Source organism: Pollicipes pollicipes, unplaced genomic scaffold (assembly GCF_011947565.3).
Source record: "Pollicipes pollicipes isolate AB1234 unplaced genomic scaffold, Ppol_2.1 Scaffold_3087;HRSCAF=3621_pilon_pilon_pilon, whole genome shotgun sequence".
Classification (NCBI taxonomy): domain Eukaryota; kingdom Metazoa; phylum Arthropoda; class Thecostraca; order Pollicipedomorpha; family Pollicipedidae; genus Pollicipes; species Pollicipes pollicipes.
In genome coordinates, this window is record NW_023596225.1 from 18,052,740 (window position 1) to 18,070,279 (window position 17,540).

The 17,540-nt window shown below is 60.9% G+C and overlaps 1 pseudogene; it reads left to right on the forward strand.

The window, feature by feature from the left end:
- Positions 1–17,540, forward strand: part of LOC119090551 (5-oxoprolinase-like) — a 33,526-nt pseudogene that overhangs the window by 14,660 nt on the left and 1,326 nt on the right.

Below are 17,540 nucleotides of genomic sequence, written 5' to 3' on the forward strand. Positions count from 1 at the left end.
TCGCAGAGTCCCCCAGTCAGTCGGTCGGCCGGGCCGTCGAAGGGTCCCTCCAGTCAGTCGGTCAGCCGGGCCGTCGCGGGGTCCCCCAGTCAGTCGGTCAGCCGGGTCGTCGCGGGGTCCCCCAGTCAGTTGGTCGGCCGGGCCGTCGCGGGGTCCCCCAGTCAGTCTACAGATCATGGTCGCCGGGCCGCGGACTCCGCCACCCGCTCTTCTCCCGTGGCCGTACCCAGTTGGCGCGTGTCGAGCGCGCCGGCCGGCTCGGCCCGCCGCCAGGGGACGCCAAGCCGATACGCTCCGGACGCGGTGCCTTCCGCCGCCGTGTTTCGTGGGTGTGTGCGGGAGTTCCTGATGAGGTGTATTGACCTGGAAGCGCCCCCCTCCCATCGATCTGGGCTCCGCGCCGCCGGTGGCTGGCCGTGGCAGCTTGGAATTGGCCTGCTAACGGGCACCTCCTCGGCGGTGTAGGGTGGTCCACTGCCTGGGCCACACCCGGTGTCTGTTCCAACGTCGCGGCAGTTGTTAAGCATTGTCTTGGCGTCGCCGCTGGTGTTGGTTATTTCCGATTAGGAGCTTGATGCAGTATGACATGATGTGATGAGTGGGCTGGCGCAAGTCGGGACGCTTAAATCGGAGTGTTTCTAACTATAGATTAAGTCACAACCCACCGCACACACGCCCGATCCGCCAGCTGAGACGGGCCACGTGTCCTCCGTCGCTCCGGCTCACGCTTCAGCCGTCTCCGCCCGGCGGCCGACACCCGGGCCGGTGACGCCACCACCCACCCCTCATCTCCCCGCCTCCGCTGGAAGCTCGAAGTGAAACCGTTTGGTTTGAGGAATACATGTTTGGAGGAGTTTTGCTATCCGTAGTTGGGCGTCGTTCGGCGTAACGGGCCTGTCAGCATCAGTTAGTTGACATATTCTTCAGCTCCCGTGAATGTTGGCAGACCCTGCGTGGTGCGCTTGTAGATATTGACTCCTGTGTAATCCGACCTACTGCTGCTTGTCAGTCTCTTCCGGCCGTTTGACCCCAAGCCGTGGGGCTGAATACATTTTAATTTGTTTTCGTCAAGGCACCCTGGCAATCCATTCGATAATATTCTAAATGTTGATATATTTCATGCAAGCCGTGTATCGTCTCATGTTTGGTAGCAGTCATATTATGACAATGTTTTATACAAGCTGTTTTAAAGCCTGCTTAGTGTGTTTTGTTCTAGTCGTAAAGGTAGTTTTGTACTAAATTGAGTATGCCAATATTTAAATTCTTGTCGTGCTGGTGACCGCCATGTGCAGAACATCTTTTGGTGAGATAGTGAGACGTGTCGCAGCATGGGCTTGAGACGCTACAGGACAACTGGCATGATGATGAACTTCGCCATAACGTTGACATCGGCCATCAACGTATTCTAACTAGCCGATGAAGCACCTTGAAAGCCACTGGCGACCCGTTGATCTCGGTCTTGCGTGTCTGGTTTTCATTCATAACTGCAGTTGCCGTCGCCGGCTTGAGGCGTTAGCAGTTAACACTACGACTTCATCTACGGGCGGCCGTCTTCACCTGCCCGCCACCTGACACCTCGCTCCTCCATCCGAGAAGGCATCGGACCCGTCCGTGTCATGTCAGCTTGTCTGACACGTCCCCCAAAGCCCGGCAGACACACGGAGCGCCACGTGCCGTTCGCGGCTTCTGACGCGGCTGCCCTCCCGCTGCCCGCCTCCGAGCGCCACGTGCCGTTCGCGGCTCCTGACGCGGCTGCCCTCCCGCTGCCCGCCTCCGAGCGCCACGTGCCGTTCGCGGCTCCTGACGCAGCTGCCCTCCGGCTGCCCGCCTCCGAGCGCCACGTGCCGTTCGCGGCTCCTGACGCGGCTGCCCCTCCCGCTGCCCGCCTCCGAGCGCCACGTGCCGTTCGCGGCTCCTGACGCGGCTGCCCTCCGGCTGCCCGCCTCCGAGCGCCACGTGCCGTTCGCGGCTCCTGACGCGGCTGCCCTCCCGCTGCCCGCCTCCGAGCGCCACGTGCCGTTCGCGGCTCCTGACACGGCTGCCCTCCCGCTGCCCGCCTCCGAGCGCCACGTGCCGTTCGCGGCTCCTGACGCGGCTTCCCTCCTGCTGCCCGCCTCCGAGCGCCACGTGCCGTTCGCGGCTCCTGACACGGCCGTCCTCCTCCGCCGGCAGGGACTCGGATGGTCCGGTGTTTTTCGTGGCGTCGCGCGGACACCACGCCGACATCGGCGGCATCACACCCGGCTCCATGCCGCCCCACTCCAAGTCGCTGCTCGAGGAGGGCGCCTGTTTCAAGTCCTTCAAGCTGGTAGAGGCCGGCGTGTTCCAGGTGGGGCGGCCAGGCGGCGGGCCTCCTCCAGCGCCGGGCGCCGCGCGTGCGCGGGGCCTGCTGATGGCGAAGGGCTGCTGACCGATGTCACAGTGCTTTGCATCCGGTGACAGTACTGCACCTGGACTTGTGCATGGTGCCAGGCTTTCCTCCCAGGCTACCCGGTGCACTAGTCTTAGCGATACTAGTGCGCCAGTGCTAGTCAGGCAGCCCGTCTGAAGTTGACCTGGCTGTGACCTTAGTGTGCCGGGAGTTCCGGCACGCAGACACGATGGGGCGCGAATCGAAGACGTTCAGGTGACTATGAAGTCTGGGCAAGCCGGTAGGAGTAGAATAACTATGCAGCAGATAGTGTGATAGTAGGCCGAAGGTAGTGTTGTGGAGTCGCTGGTTGTATCCTCTGCACATTGTTGTCACGTTGGAGCAGTCGCTGTTTTACGAACGCAAGCGGTAATTAGTCGATACGTTTACCTGATGTGTTCATGGAGTTGCTGCGACAATATTTCTCGGCTCGGTAAGCTGTTCGGCTTTGCAGAACAGCTTACCGAGCCGAGTATGGATAGTTCAGTCGTGGTTAACACCTGCCACCCGCCATCTTCCCATCGTTCGCGCGGCCTGCTCTCAACTTTGATTGCCAATCTCCAAGTTGCCCGGTCCGCTGGCGCTTCGATCGCCGTGCTGAGGCACCGCGCCCCTCGGCGACCCTCAGGAGGAGGCGGTGACGGCGGCGCTGCTGGCGCCGGGCGAGATCCCGGGCAGCTCTGGCACGCGCAACCTGCGTGACAACCTATCAGACCTGCGTGCCCAGGTGGCCGCCAATCAGAAGGTGAGCACCACCGACCGGGGGCACGGAGTCAGGTGGCCACATATGTGCGACGTGGTGCGGCTGTCCGCCCCGCCCCGCCCCGCCCCGCCCCCGATCGCCAGGTGACCACAGCCGTCTCCAAGCTGTGGGAGTGCGGCTTTCCCCCCCCCCTCCGCCCCGACCGTCAGGTGACCACAGCCGTCTCCAAGCTGTCGAAGCGCGGCTATCGGCCCCCCGCCCTGCCACGCCCTGCCCCGCCCTGCCTTTGCCCCTGCTCCCGTCCGTCAGGTGATCACAACCGTCTTCGAGCCGTCGGAGTGCGGCTATCCCCTGCCCCGCCCCCCTCCCCGACCGTCATGTGGCCACAACCCGTCTTCAAGCCGCCGGAGTGCGGCTTTCCCCTGCCCCGCCCCTCCCCGGCCGTCATGTGGCCACAACCCGTCTTCGAGCCGTCGGAGTGCGGCTATCCCCTGCCCCGCTCCCTCCCCGACCGTCATGTGGCCACAACCCGTCTTCACGCTGCCGGAGTGTAACCTCGACCACCTTTTCGCTGGTACGTAAGTAAACACCGATATTGCGATCGGTGATAATGCAATTTAATTAGCCGCATTCGTGTGGAAGGCGGTCGAAGTCATGCAAGTCACGCAACCCTGTTCTATTCACCATGCGACCAACCAGCATTGCAGCAGCTCGACCACATGAGTCGCCACCCAGCCCCAGACCCCAGCCCGCTGCTAGCCTCCCCCCCCCCGCCGATGACAGCCTGCTCACCGCTGCTGACCTCGTTGCTCGCTGACCTGTTCCTCCCTCCCTCAAACCTTTCATTTCCCGCCTCAGACCCCTTTCCACTCCCCAGCTCTGACCGTTCGCCGCCCTACCTCTGACTTCTTCCCGCCCCACCTCTGACCGGCCTCTCCGACCGCTCCCCGCCCCACCTCCCGCTCTCTCTCCACCTCTGACCTCTCTCCTCACCTCTAACCACTCATTGTCCGCCTCTGACCACGCTTCCCACCTCTGACCGTTCCCCGCCCCTCTAACCGCTCCCTTTCCACTTCTGACCACTTTCTCCTCGCCTCTAACTGCCTTCTCCTCCCCTCCGACCCCTCACCTCCCCAGCTCTGACCGCTATCCTTCCCTCCGACCCCTCACCTCCCCCACCTCTGACCGCTGTCCTCCCCTCCGACCCCTCACCTCCCCCAGCTCTGACCGCTATCCTCCCCTCCCACCCCCTTACCTTCCCAGCTCTGACCGCTATTTTCCCCTCCGATCCCTCACCTCCCCCAGCTCTGACCGCTATCCTCCCCTCCGACCCCTCACCTCCCCTAGCTCTGACCGCTATCCTCCCCTCTGACCCCTTGCCTCCCCAGCTCTGACCGCCCGGCTCGTCACGGACAGGGGATCAGCCTGGTGGGCGAGCTGATCGACTACTACGGCCTGCCGGTGGTGCAGGCGTATATGGCGCACATCCAGCAGGCGGCCGAGCTGGCCGTGCGCGACATGCTGCGCCAGATCGGCCGCGGCGCCAGCAGCCGCTCCGGCGCCGCCCGGCTCCGCTTCACAGACCGCATGGATGACGGCAGCCCTATCCAACTGGCCGTGGATATCGACGAGGAGGCGGGCTCGGCCGTGTTCGACTTCAGGTGAGCACGTCAGGGTTCGGTTTGTTTTGTAGATGCGGGAGGTTGGAGGATCGGCTTCATGCGGAGGGCTGAGGTGTTGGGTATGTGTGGAGGGCGGAGGTGGGGGGGGGGGGGGGAGGATATTAACTCAGGTGTGGAGGGCGGAGGTGGGGGAGGGAGTATATGGGTTTGGAGTGCAGCAGTGGGGGGGGGGATTACATCAGGTGTGGAGGGCAGAGGTGGGGGGGGGGGGGGGAGGATTAACTCAGGTGTGGAGGGCGGAGATGGGGAGGGGGTATCCCGTTTGGAGTGCAACAGTGGGGGGATTGCATCAGGTGTCGAGGGTAGAGGTGTTTGCTTTGTTCTAGTTCAGTAACAGGACGGGGGCGGGGAGACAGCCGCGTTGGCTTTGAAGTTGTATTTTAATGTAAGGGAGTTCTAAGCGGATGTGTGTTTTACATTTCCTTCTCATAAAAATGGAGTTAGCACGATAATTTGGTACGTGGCACAGAATTGTTTAATCTCAGAAAGAACCGTCGTTATTTGAAGCGTAGGCAGCTCAGGGTGCCGTGCGCGTCGCGCGCCGAAGGCAGGGTCGAGGCGTCTACCGGCGCCGTTCTGAGCGTGCTTGCCCGTGTTCCAGCGGCACCGGGTACGAGGTGTGGGGCAATTGCAACGCGCCGAGGGCCATCACACTATCGGCCATCATCTACTGCTTGCGCTGCATGGTGGGCCACGATGTGCCCCTGAACCAGGTGAGCCGGCGGGGCGGTGGCGAAAGCGGGCGGAGACGCGGAAGGAGGCGGCGTGGGTGGGGAAGAAGGTGTCGCGAGCGAAGAGGGCGTCGGCGCGGGCATTAGCAGTAGGCGGGCAGTAGGCGGGAGGAAAGTGGCGCAGGCGGGAGGAAGGCGGCGCAGGCGAGGAGGGCAGGGAAGGAGCCGTCGCGGGCGGGGAGGAAGGTGGGGAGGGGAGGCGGCGCGGGTGATAAAGGGAGTCAACGTGGCCGGTGAAGGAAGGCGGCGCGAGCGGCAGGAAGTCGGCGCGGGCAGGGAAGGCGGGCGGCACGGCGGGGAGGGAATCAGCGCGGGTGGTCAAGGGAGCCGTCGGGAGTGGCGAAGGGGGGCGTCGCAAGCGGCGAAGGGAGCCGGAGCGGGTAGTAAAGGGAGTCGGCACGAGCGGAAAGGGAGGCAGCGCGGGCGGGGAAGGAGTGGGCGCGGCCACTGAAGGGAGGCGGTAACAGGGTGGTGAAGGGAGGGCAGTGCGGGTGGTGAAGGGAGGGCATGGGTGGTGACGAGAGCCGGAGCGGGTGGGAAGGGAGCCGTTGCGGACGGGGAGGGAGCCGGCGCGAGCGGAGAGGAAGGCGGCGCGGACGGAGAGGGAATCGGCGCGGACGGGAGAGGGAGGCGGCGCGGACGGAGAGGGAGTCGTCGGCGCGGGCGGCGAGGGAGTCAGCGCGGGCGGAGAGGGAGGCGGCGCGGGCCGAGAGGGAGGCGGCGCGGGTGGGACGGTCAGCGCCAGCGCCGCGGCAGGGTCAGACCGGCCGCGTCGGTGTGATCGGGCCGGACCCGACGGCACGGCCCGGGCTCGGAAGCTCCCAGCCAGCGGAGGTAGAGAGCAGAGACCGACAGGAGAGATGGGCCAGACGCTCCGCCCCCTCCTCGGCGGCCGAGTGGCACTGATTCCTTTTCATCGCTCGCTGTTCGTTCCACCATGGTTACCATGGCTGACCCGATATTGAGCACGCTTGATACATTGGCGGGGTTCAATGCTGGCCACGGCCATTCGGAGGCAGACATCATGTTTGACCTCTGAGCTGGCCTGGTAGTCCGGTCAGTGCTCGTGTCCGATCATCTGTGCAGTGGATGCTTTCCTTACCCATTCCTCGACCGGCGTCCAACACCGATTTCCTTTCAGCCCTCGCCATTTGTCCCGATATCGTTGCTATGGCTGGGCTTGCATTGCACATTCCGGAATACATTGAAGAGGACCGATACCAATCATGGCATGCGAAATGGCCATCATGTTCTTGTCGCTGCCGGCGCAGTATTGCCGGCCACTGTCCGCCCGTGCACTTAATGCTTTTCAGGCCCCGTGCCATTCCCGGACATCGTGAAACTGACCGTCAACAGCGCCCCGGGTCGCGTCAACATTTGGCCGAGGGGTATTTGCGTCACCCTCGAGCGAGGAGTGCCGCGCTGCATTGCACTTTAGGTGACCATTCACGCTTGCTTGATGGGGCCGCCTGTTTGCTCTTTTTGCCGACATGGGATTTGGGACTATATATGCATTCCGTTAATTTATTAACGCGGTTATGAATGCAATATGGTCTCAGCAGCATTATGCGTGCCCTAAAAACCCCAGCAAACAATAAAAGCCACGGCACGAGCCGTAACTACGGAACTCAACGTGAAGTAAGGTGTGCTTTGGCTTAACAATCTATCGACCGAGTTTTTGCCATCTGTTGGGCCCTAAATAGGAGTATTCCATGTGAGTTTCGCAGGCTGTTTTGAATATAAAGATAAATGAAATTGATGCTGGTGCAGCTGCTGTAAGCAGGGCTGCACCAATGCCTCGGGGCCTAGAAGTATTATAATTCAGGTGTTTCATTGTGAATTATTTAAATCTGACAAGTACGCAGCGTGAAAGTAGTAATACCCGCCGCGCAGTCCGCAGAACTAACGATCTTAAAGGGAGTAAGAGCTATGATGGGACTAGCCTCACAGAGACGTCTGGCAAGTCAGTGGCTCTCAGCGCCCCGATTTCATGGCAGTTATCCAAGTCCAACGAGGAGGTGTGCAGTGCGCACCATTTTGACTAGGTGAAGAGCATGACATCACTTCCGGGGCGCAAAGCGGCCCACGTTTATCGTCCGTGCAGCCGCCAAACCTTCAGGAAATCCGTCTGGCAGCGGCCGACCGGACGTACCCAGCCGTCCCTGACACGGTGTCAGGGACGGCCGTCCCTATCGCTGTACCTGATCCTGAGCCCCCCCCCCCCCCCCCCATCCCACCGGCCGCCGCCGGGGCTGCCAGAGGCTGGTTCGGGTCGATCTGTGCCCACCCCGCGCTGTCGGCAGCCTGTGTGACGTTTGATCGGATCTGTATCCGTTTGACTCTCGTCGCGGTGTGCAGGACTGCCCGGCGGGGATCCAGTTCCTTATCGACCCCATCCCCGCCGCCTGCAGGATGCCTGCCGTCCGTACAGATCCGGATCTGACTCCCCGCCGTCGGCAGGGCTGTCTAACGCTCATCCATATCGGGATCTGGCTCCCTCTCATCCGTCTGCGCGGCTATCCGACACTCATCCAGGTCCGCATCCGTCTCACTCTCCCTGCCGTCGACAGGGCTGCCTGGCGCCGATCCAGATCCGGATCCCGCCCGGATCGCTGCTGGACCCGTCGGAGACGGCGGCCGTCGTCGGCGGCAACGTGCTCACCTCGCAGCGTATCGTCGACGTGGTGCTGGGAGCCTTCGGCGCCTGCGCCGCCAGCCAGGGGCTGCATGAACAACGTCACGTTCGGCGACGACCGGTTCGGCTACTACGAGACGGTGGCCGGCGGCGCCGGCGCGGTGGGTGGCATACGCCGGCGGGAGAGCCGCGTCTGTCGGCGGGGCTGCTGGCTGAGGTGGGCGTCGTTGGCGCAAAGGCATCACTGCGTTCTTGAGTGCGGGGAGTCACTTGTCACTTTGTTGCGTCTGCTTGATTGGGTGATTCCGAAAGGTAGGGCGTATACGGGAAACCGATAGCCAGTTGGCATGAACACTCCAAGCATGTCGTGTCGCTGCATTGCTCGGCACCAGGACCACCGTGGTCTGCAGCGACCGTGACTCGCCGCGTGGCCCTCCGCCAGGGCCCCTCCTGGGACGGCCGCAGCGGCGTGCACAGCCACATGACCAACACACGCATCACCGACCCGGAGATCATCGAGGCCCGCTACCCGGTCGTCGTACAGCGCTTCTCGCTGAACCCGGGCACCGGCGGCGCCGGCCGGACACCGGTGAGCCGGGTCGCCCGGTGTCCCCGGCGGCTGTCCCCCTACCTCCCCTGTCGCGCGCCCGCCCTTCGTGTCCTGGCTTGCGTCAGCCGTCGGAGCAGCCAACCGGTGCAGTGGAGATCGATGTGCCCAGTCTGCATTCGATTGGAGAAAGAGCATTAGGCGTTTGGCGTCCGTTCCGAGTCCAGTGGAATCGACCATCTGCTGTGCGCCCACAGTCGTCCATGTCGTCTCTGGCGGCGTGTTGCGTTGCATTCCGCGGCCATGCCATACATGCCATGCCGTCTGATGATCGTGAGGTGTCCATCTGCCGGTGTTCGGAGGGATGACGTGTCGGCCCCGTGCCCGGCTCTCCGTCGGGCCCGTGGGACGTCCCTGGTGCCCTCGCTCGTACGCCGGTGAAGCGGCGGCGCCTGGCCCACCTCCTGCCGATCGCGGCGCGCCGGCGCCGGGTGGAAGCGCTGTTACGGCTCTGACCTGACCCGACCTGACCTGACCTGACCTGACCTGATCCACAGCGGCGGTGACGGCGTGGTGCGCGAGCTGCTGTTCCGCAAGCCGCTGACGCTCTCCATCCTGACCGAGCGGCGCGTCTTCCAGCCGTACAGCCTCGACGGTACGTGGCTGGCAGGCGGTGCCGTGTGCTGCCGCGCTGTCTCCCCCCGCGTGGCCGGGCCGGCGGTGCCTTGCGCTCGTGAGCTGCCCCGGCCGCCCGTGGCCGGCCGGCGGTGCCGTGTGCTCGTGAGCCGCCCCGGCCCCGCGTGGCCGGCCGGCGGTGCCTTGCGCTCGTGAGCTGCCCCGGCCCCGCGTGGCCGGCCGTCGGTGCTGTATGCTCCCATATTGTCTCGGCCTCGCGTGGCCGGCCATGGGTGCCGTGTGACCCCGCGCCGTCTCCCGCGCGTTGCCGACTGGCGGTACCGTGTGCCCCCGCACTGTCTCGGCCCCTGCTGGCGTCACTCCTGCGCTGTATGTAGCGAACTGGTTGCCTGGGTGGGAAGGTAGGGCGTTTCGGTTGGTGGGGTTCTCGATAGCGCTGCTGTGTTTTAACCGGACTACGTATGGCGATGATTATTCCCAGCATTTTTCGGGTTCACATATATTATACACGACATTAGCAACGCGCATTACGCGCTACGACCCAGATGAGATTTAACCTGACATTGAATTTTGCTCCGCTTGTGGGTTGTGATGTTGCAAAAGGTAGAAACCCATTGGGTGAATGTTTTGATATGATAGTTGAAAAGCAGGAGCTCGAGGCCTTCCTTGCTAGTATATCTATGCTGTCAGGATCAGGCCAGCGTAATAAGTCTGACCTAATACTATTATGGTAGCTGCAGCGCCATAGAGAAGCCTCTGAATGTGAATGCTGCCGGGATATCATCAGACCAATATATCGCTTGTGACGCTCTTCACATGGCCACCACGTTGGCTGTCGTCAGCGGCGTGTGAAATCCCTGATTTTCGGAAAACGTTGGCACCGGGATGTGCCGGCGCAGACGCAACGTTGCGAGATGTGTGGCGCATTACCGTGCTGGCCAGCTGTCAGCAGCAGTATCCCGCACCTGCTCGCTGCATTTCGAAATGGGCACGTCGGGTTTGGCGTGCTAGTTTTGTGTGCTGCGGGTGCGCTGTACGGCGAAACAAAAATTGTAATTTGGGCGAGGCTCGGGAGTTGTTTTCTGGGCAAGTCGACTGGCTCGGTGCCCTCGGGGCAGTGCCAGAAGGGACTCGTGAGTGATGCAACTTCCTTGGAGACGCTGGAACTTTGTTGTGCAAAAGCAGGTTTTGGGAAGTATGAATTAAACGGCTGCGTCATGCCGAACGAACTTCACATATTTAATGTTCGTACCCTCCAACTCCGCGGTTATGCGGTGAATGAGACGCCCTACGTTGATGCCACTCGGCTGTATCTGTGTACATGTTTTCATTACTGTACCCATGCACGTATTTCCGTTGCTGTATCTCCGTACGTATTTCCGTGAACTGGGCTGCACCTAGCACTTCTGACGTCATTAAGGGAGGTATTCAGTCCATCATCCCCACTGGGAGCAGCTGCACTGAATTGGAATTCCTCCTTGCACCACGTTCCTCGAATCAGAGGTCAGACGCGATTAAAACCGAACTATGCCGCTCTAAATCGGAGTTCAGACGAGCTCCGTGTATTGGCAGTCTGATTGGAAAGGGGCGCCGCTCAGATGACGCTGCGCATCCAAAGACGAGCTTCGTGTATTGGCAGTCTGATTGGAATGGGGCGCCGCTCAGATGACGCTGCGCATCCAAAGACGAGCTTCGTGTATTGGTAGTCTGATTGGAAGGGGGCGCTGCTCAGATGACGCTGCGCATCCAAAGACGAGCTTCGTGTATTGGCAGTCTGATTGGAATGGGGCGCCGCTCAGATGACGCTGCGCATCCAAAGACGAGCTTCGTGTATTGGCAGTCTGATTGGAATGGGGCGCCGCTCAGATGACGCCGCGCATCCAAAGACGAGCTTCGTGTATTGGCAGTCTGATTGGAATGGGGCGCCGCTCAGATGACGCCGCGCATCCACTCGGCTGTGGAGACCATCGGTGTGTGCAAGTGCGCATCACACGTTGGGCTCGCGTCGAGTGCGGCGTTTGCAGGTCGCGAAGTGCAGAGTGGTGCGGCCAGAGAAGGATCTCGTTGAAACAAAGAACGGAGACAGAGCGCTGTCTCCACGGCTCTTGCTCCGCACCGGGGGAGCGAAGCGGAGAGATGTTAACTCATTGTGTCTTGTGCGCCCCTGCCTGAGCGCACGAGTAATACAATGACATGTGTGCATTTATTAGTACCGTAGACAAATATGCGCATGCTTTTTCTTATTTGAGAAGTTGATTTTGCGCTAGGTCTCGGTCCTCGGCGCTGGCTGCATCCGTTCAAACGCGTGCTGCAACTGGAGTGTGGCAAATCCTCGGGCCAAACGGCAGGCCAGCGACGTCATCTGCTCATCCGGTCGTGGCATTTGGTCGCATGTTTTCGACAATATGGGGTGCATAAGGGATCAGGAATGCTGTTTATTTAACTTCCAAATCAGGCCAAAACATTTACCATGTAGCCTTGAATAGCTCCAGCGAAACCCTCGCCGGCGGTATGGTCGGGCCGTCACCGGACCGACACGAACGCCATGTTTATCCGGCGGCGCGGTCACACCAGACACGGCGCCGTAAGGCCGACGCAGCTCTCAGCTGATAATGCGGCTTCACGCAGCTCGGCAGGGTCACGGCCAAGGTAACTGTGTGGTGTATGTGTGCGTGTGTATGTGTGGGAGGGGGGGGGGGTGAGGGGTGGGAGGTAGGGGTCTGTTGGGGGGGGGGGGGGGGCTAATAGCGGGTATGGCATGCCGCGCCACAAGGTGCTCACTCAATGCAAATTTAAGTGTGGTCATGGAGCTACATTATTTCAAACATTGCTTCAGGCGTCAAACATTTCGGGCACTTTAAGTCCGGATTTTTTTTCTCAGTGTGCTGTTTAAAAGGAGAAGGCACAATTGGATTAACGAATTTCGTTGAGCCACCGCAGTGCTGCACGAAGTGTCGCGCTGGCGCCACGTGGGTCAGCAGCTAACCTAAGGCCCCCAAAGGAACTGTGGGACAAAGTTTCGCTCAGCATTGCCAGGGCTGCAGAACTAGCCTTCAAGCGTGAGTGAAGTGCGACTGGGAGGTAAACGACGGGTCGCTGTTTTCTCGTGTTTAGAGGATCTCGTCGCGCCCTACTGGCTCAGCTGCGCCGACCACCAGCGTGGCCCGGCGGCGTCCCACGGCTCGATGCTGAGCCTTCGGTTCGGCCGCGTGTGGTGAAGTCGCACGCGAAAGTCGTCAGTTGCGTGCGGTGGTCTTCAGCGACTGGAGAGGCGCCGGCGCCGCCGGTTCGTGGTCTTGCAGTTAGGGACGCGCACGGCGTCGACGCCCCCTGAAGCGTCTTAGGCGACGGCTATTGCCAGACGGCACATGAATCGGTACCGATCATTGCAAGGCTTGTCGCCGAGGTCGCCGCGATTGCTCAGGGCGCAGTTTTTCGTCGACGCCTCCGCCGGGGGAGCCCGGCCGCCAGGCGTGCCCCCACACGGACCCGTCCACCGATCGCCACTCGCCCTCGGCCGCCTCGTCGGTGACACCCACCCAGAACTGTTCGAGGCCTGCCTGCCGGGCGTAGGCCTCCATGACGGCGGCCGTGACGGCGTCGGGCGCGTGGGCCAGGCGCGCGCCCGCCGCCAGCTGGCCGCACTTCTCGTCGGCCTTGACGAACGGCTCCTTCTGCGGGTGGAGCGTGAAGCAGTGGGTGGCGGTGGCCAGCCAGCCGGCCGGACAGCGGCGCGGGAGGTGCGTCGGCAGCGGCGCCTCGCACACGGCCGCCAGCCGGTCCGTGAAGACGCGAGTCGTCAGCTTGTCTGTGGCGAACCCCGCGCCGGTGCTGAGGCTGCCGCCTTCGTCCGCTTCGATCTCGATCGCGCTGCCGAAGGCAGTGCCGTCCTCGTTTCGCCAGGCGCCCGTCTCGAAGGTCGGACTCAGCCTCTCGGGCGCGGCCGGCCGGCAGGGGGTCGTGCAGCAGGAACGCCAGCTCGGGCTCGTCGTTGATCGAGACGAGCTGGGCTGGCGGGGACAGCTTCCTGCAGGCGGCGCGCGACTCGCTTCGGGAGCCCAGCGCGGCGGTCCGGAAGTAGCAGCTGTCGTTGAACGCGGCCCAGTCGGGCGGGCAGACGGCGCCGCGCTGTCAGGGCACCCGACGCTCGAAGCTGACGTCGACGCTTTCGTCGGCCGGCGCCGACGTCGGGCGATACTGCAGCACGTCCAACAGGTCGCACGCGCCGGCCGGGCCGCGCCTGAAGCCGACGCAGAGCTCGGGCCCCAGCCGGATGCAGAGGAGCGCGCAGCGCAGGCTGCTGACCGCCGGCAGAGAGACGGCCGCCTCGCTCGTGATGGGGCTCGCGCTGCGGCTGAACACGTCGCCGGTGAGGCCGGCGGCCAGAGCCGGCAGCAGCAGGGTCAGCAGCCACATGGCGACGCCGCCCGCGGCCGTGTCTCGGACTGCGCTGGGGGTCGCCGCGGGTCCTCGCGCACCGGCTCGGAGTGGGCCGCTCTGATGGCCGACTGTCGAGCCGTCTGCTGGCCGGGTGCGGGCGTGCGCTCAACGACGGGTGGTCACGTAACGGCTTGTCGCGTCCGTGCAATGCTGTTCCGAGTCAGAAAGAAAACATGCGAATTACTGGATTCGCCGCACCAAGCAGCTCTGAATCGTAGACTCGTGAACCTGATTGGCCAAGGAACGATGCCACTGCATGGCTTACGTCACGCACTCTAACGGAGCTGTGCGGTGAAAAGGAATCGGCCCAGCGCCTATTGGATGGCACAAATCTGGAGCACATACGACATGGTACGCCATCAGTGGCATTTCGACACACTCCGCTCAATGGTCATTCTGATGAAAGGACCACAAAAATGCGTTAGCCCTCATATGCTAGCAGGTATAGAACCAAAACGTACATCACGTGATGACGCCATCACTGGCCTTGGCGTACACCCCCTCCTAAGCAGTCTTCCATTAAGACCTTTCATCAAAATCTCATTGGTGTAAATATATCCGTTATGTAGCTCACTCGGCTGTCAGCTTTTGAGACTGAGGGGTGACGTTTGATGGTGCTGCGTTGATGCATCGCGTGAGCCAGGTCATCTATTGGTGGTGGTTCAGAGCGGCTGAAGACGGTACGTGCCCCCCCCCCCCCCACGGTCCTCGATAAGGCATTCCTAGGAAACGGCGTGCAAAAGTGCGGTAAGCGGCAGAATAATGTACCACGATCTGTATGGTACTGTGCAGCATTGGGCCCTGAACAAAACAAAAGAGCTCGGAGCTCAGGTAGAATGACGGACTGTAGTAGGTGCGAGAAGTGGAAAATGTAGTGGATTGGAAGAATGTTAAATTATCGCGGTAAAAGCATTGTTATTGCAGCGAGTGACTGGCGAAGGTCTTCCCTATCAGAAATCGCTTTAATTGATGCGCCTATGTCGTCATTGTCTCTGATAAGCGTAGGTAATGAATCCATATATTTTACGTTTCAGTTTGCGCAATGTTTTCTCGTTTGGGCGAGGTTGCCAATTTGTTTCAAGCGTCCTTTCTTCGTTGTCGATTTGGTTAGTTTCGTAGCAACAAGATGCCAACCAATACGTTTCGGCATTAATTATTCGGAAGCTAGTAAGGTCTGGTTCTGTCCATTCCAGCCTTGCTAATTCACAAAATATGTGGTCTGTTAGCACGATACAAATTTGTAAAAAAGTGTCGTTGTAATTTGACTCATAAGTTTACCGCCGTACCACAAACTTTTTTTGCAACCACACTGAAATGAAAACACGCCCCACTAGTCAAATGAAAAAAATCAAATACCTCTGCGTGCACTTTTTACAGCGGACTTTCAAAACTAAGCACCGCTGCAGGGTGTCGGCTCAGGGCGGGGAGGGGAAGGTCCGCGCGGTGGCCTTCCACCGTCGCGTGCGACGCAACGATCTAACCAGCATCTGAAGTGCCGTCAGCAGACCTGACCCGGCTGTGGCGTCAGCAGACCTGACCCGGCTGTGACGTCAGCAGACCTGACCGGACCATGCCGGCAGCAGACCTGACCTGGCTGTGACGTCAGCAGACCTGACCCGCCAATAACATCAGCAGACTTGACCCGGTTGTGACGTCAGCAGACCTGGCCCGGCTGTAACATCAGCAGACTTGACCCGGCTGTGACGTCAGCAGACCTGACCCGGCTGTGCCGTCAGCAGACCTGACCGGACCGTGCCGGCAGCAGACCTGACCCGGCTGTGACGTCAGCAGACCTGACCCGGCTGTGACGTCAGCAGACCTGACCGGGCCGTGCCGGCAGGGGGCGCTCCGGGAGCTCGCGGCCAGAACCTGTTGCTGAAGCACGACGGTCGGACCATCAGCCTGGGCGCCAAGACATCCGTCCTGGTGTCCACTGGGGTGAGTGACCCGCCGCGACCGTCCGGCGGCTGGCGGCGCCCCTCTCCTCTCCTCCCGCTCCAGGCGCTGGGCTAGCGGGGGTAGCTGCGGTAGCACAAGGGGTAGCGGGGCTAGCACAGCGTGCACACAGTGTGGGACGTTGACATTGGGTGTGCTGTTGTCGTTGGATTTGAAGCACGGAATGGTTAGTGTTGACCCTGGATGTCAGTGGATGTTACTCTGGAAAACTGTCAGACGAAGCGTCCTGTGTGATGTGTTGGCGTTGATGACGTTGGACCGTTATGTATCAGTGCACACACGCTATCCACGTTTGTTTTCAGCTAGTTTTTAGTCCAACGAGTTGTTCCGAAAACTCCGTGAGTATGACACTTTTGCAAGGGAAAGACATGTACGTTGCAAGCTTAGACATAGTTAGCATCCATCAAAAATAGTTGAATCCTCAGGAAAAACTTCTCAGAACGGACTTGCTATCATGTATATCTGTTGTGGATGAAAAACGAATGGAGGCAACCCATCGTGACTTTATGAATCACTTACAATGGTCCTGTTCACATGAGCGACCTGAATGCTCGAATTCCTTAGGTGTAGATAGAATGACTGAATGCAGTGTAGGTACCAGGCCACATTTGGCCGCTATCTTCTCGCCTATCGACGTGTCTGCAAGGCGCCTGTTGGCCCGGGGCGTGTTGCGACGTGACGACTTCGGACCGTCCTCACGCCAGTGAGCAGAGCTGGCGTTCGCTGGAGTGCCGTCAGGGCTTCAGCAGCAGGGCAGTGGGCCCGTGCTGAGGCATTCTCGTCGCGCGGCCAGGTCACGATCAGTAATGTGGGCGCACGTACTAAGCAGACAGTCCTCAGCGCTTATGCGCCGCCTTGCCCTTGCTGCCGTCCATGATGTGGGAGTTTGCGTGTAACTCCTACGGTCTCTGCGACTCGCGGCATCAAAATTTGATGCCAAGCCCTGCGCCAAGAGCGCGGAAGAACAGAAGATGCGCAGTTTATTGAAACTGCTCCGAAGCGTTTTTGGATGCTGCGAACTTTTAATGCAATGGCGGAAGCAGCCAAAGGCAAAGTGAGCACATGGCAGCCCACTCATCCAGGCGCCTCGATCTGCGCGCCGAGTCCCTTCACGGCCGGCCCGCTCGGCTCTGAACCGGGCGCTTTGGTGGAGCTGAACCGACGTTTGATGGAGCCGGCGCCGGTGGAGCTGAACCGACGTTTGATGGAGCCAGCGCCGGTGCCACGGACGCGGGCGGGGTTTGCGGCCTGCGTTGGCACGGTCAGGCCGCCGACTCGCTGGCACACCGCCCGTCACGGCCCGGAAACGTGCCGTCGGCTACACGGGATCAGGGGTGGGGGGGGGGGGGGGGGGGGTCGCATTCCCCGGCCATCAAACCGGCTCGTTGACGTGTCACGTTTCGGTTTCGCCAGCTCTTTGAACTGGAGTTCGCTGATAAGCCGGATGACCTCTTCAAGTTTTTACCAAAGTGTCTTTGATCGTCGGGCCGCGCCTCGCGAGCTGGCACAGTTTCCGGTTAATTTCGAGCGTCTCTACATGCAGGAAATAATTTCCGGTGGCGGATGTTGCCCTTGCTGGGTATCGGCTCTTGCACGCCCTTTCATTTATGTTCCTTAAGAAGTGGCACTCAGGTTCTGATGGGACAACATCTGCCTGGTATTGGACGCTCGGGGGGAGTTTTGCGATCACCAAGTGACAAATACGATTTACCAAATTTGTTTTCTATCACGAAATTGCACTTTTGTTTACCAGCACCAAATCGAAGTCGGTTGACGAAAACTTGCCACCTGAATGGGTCC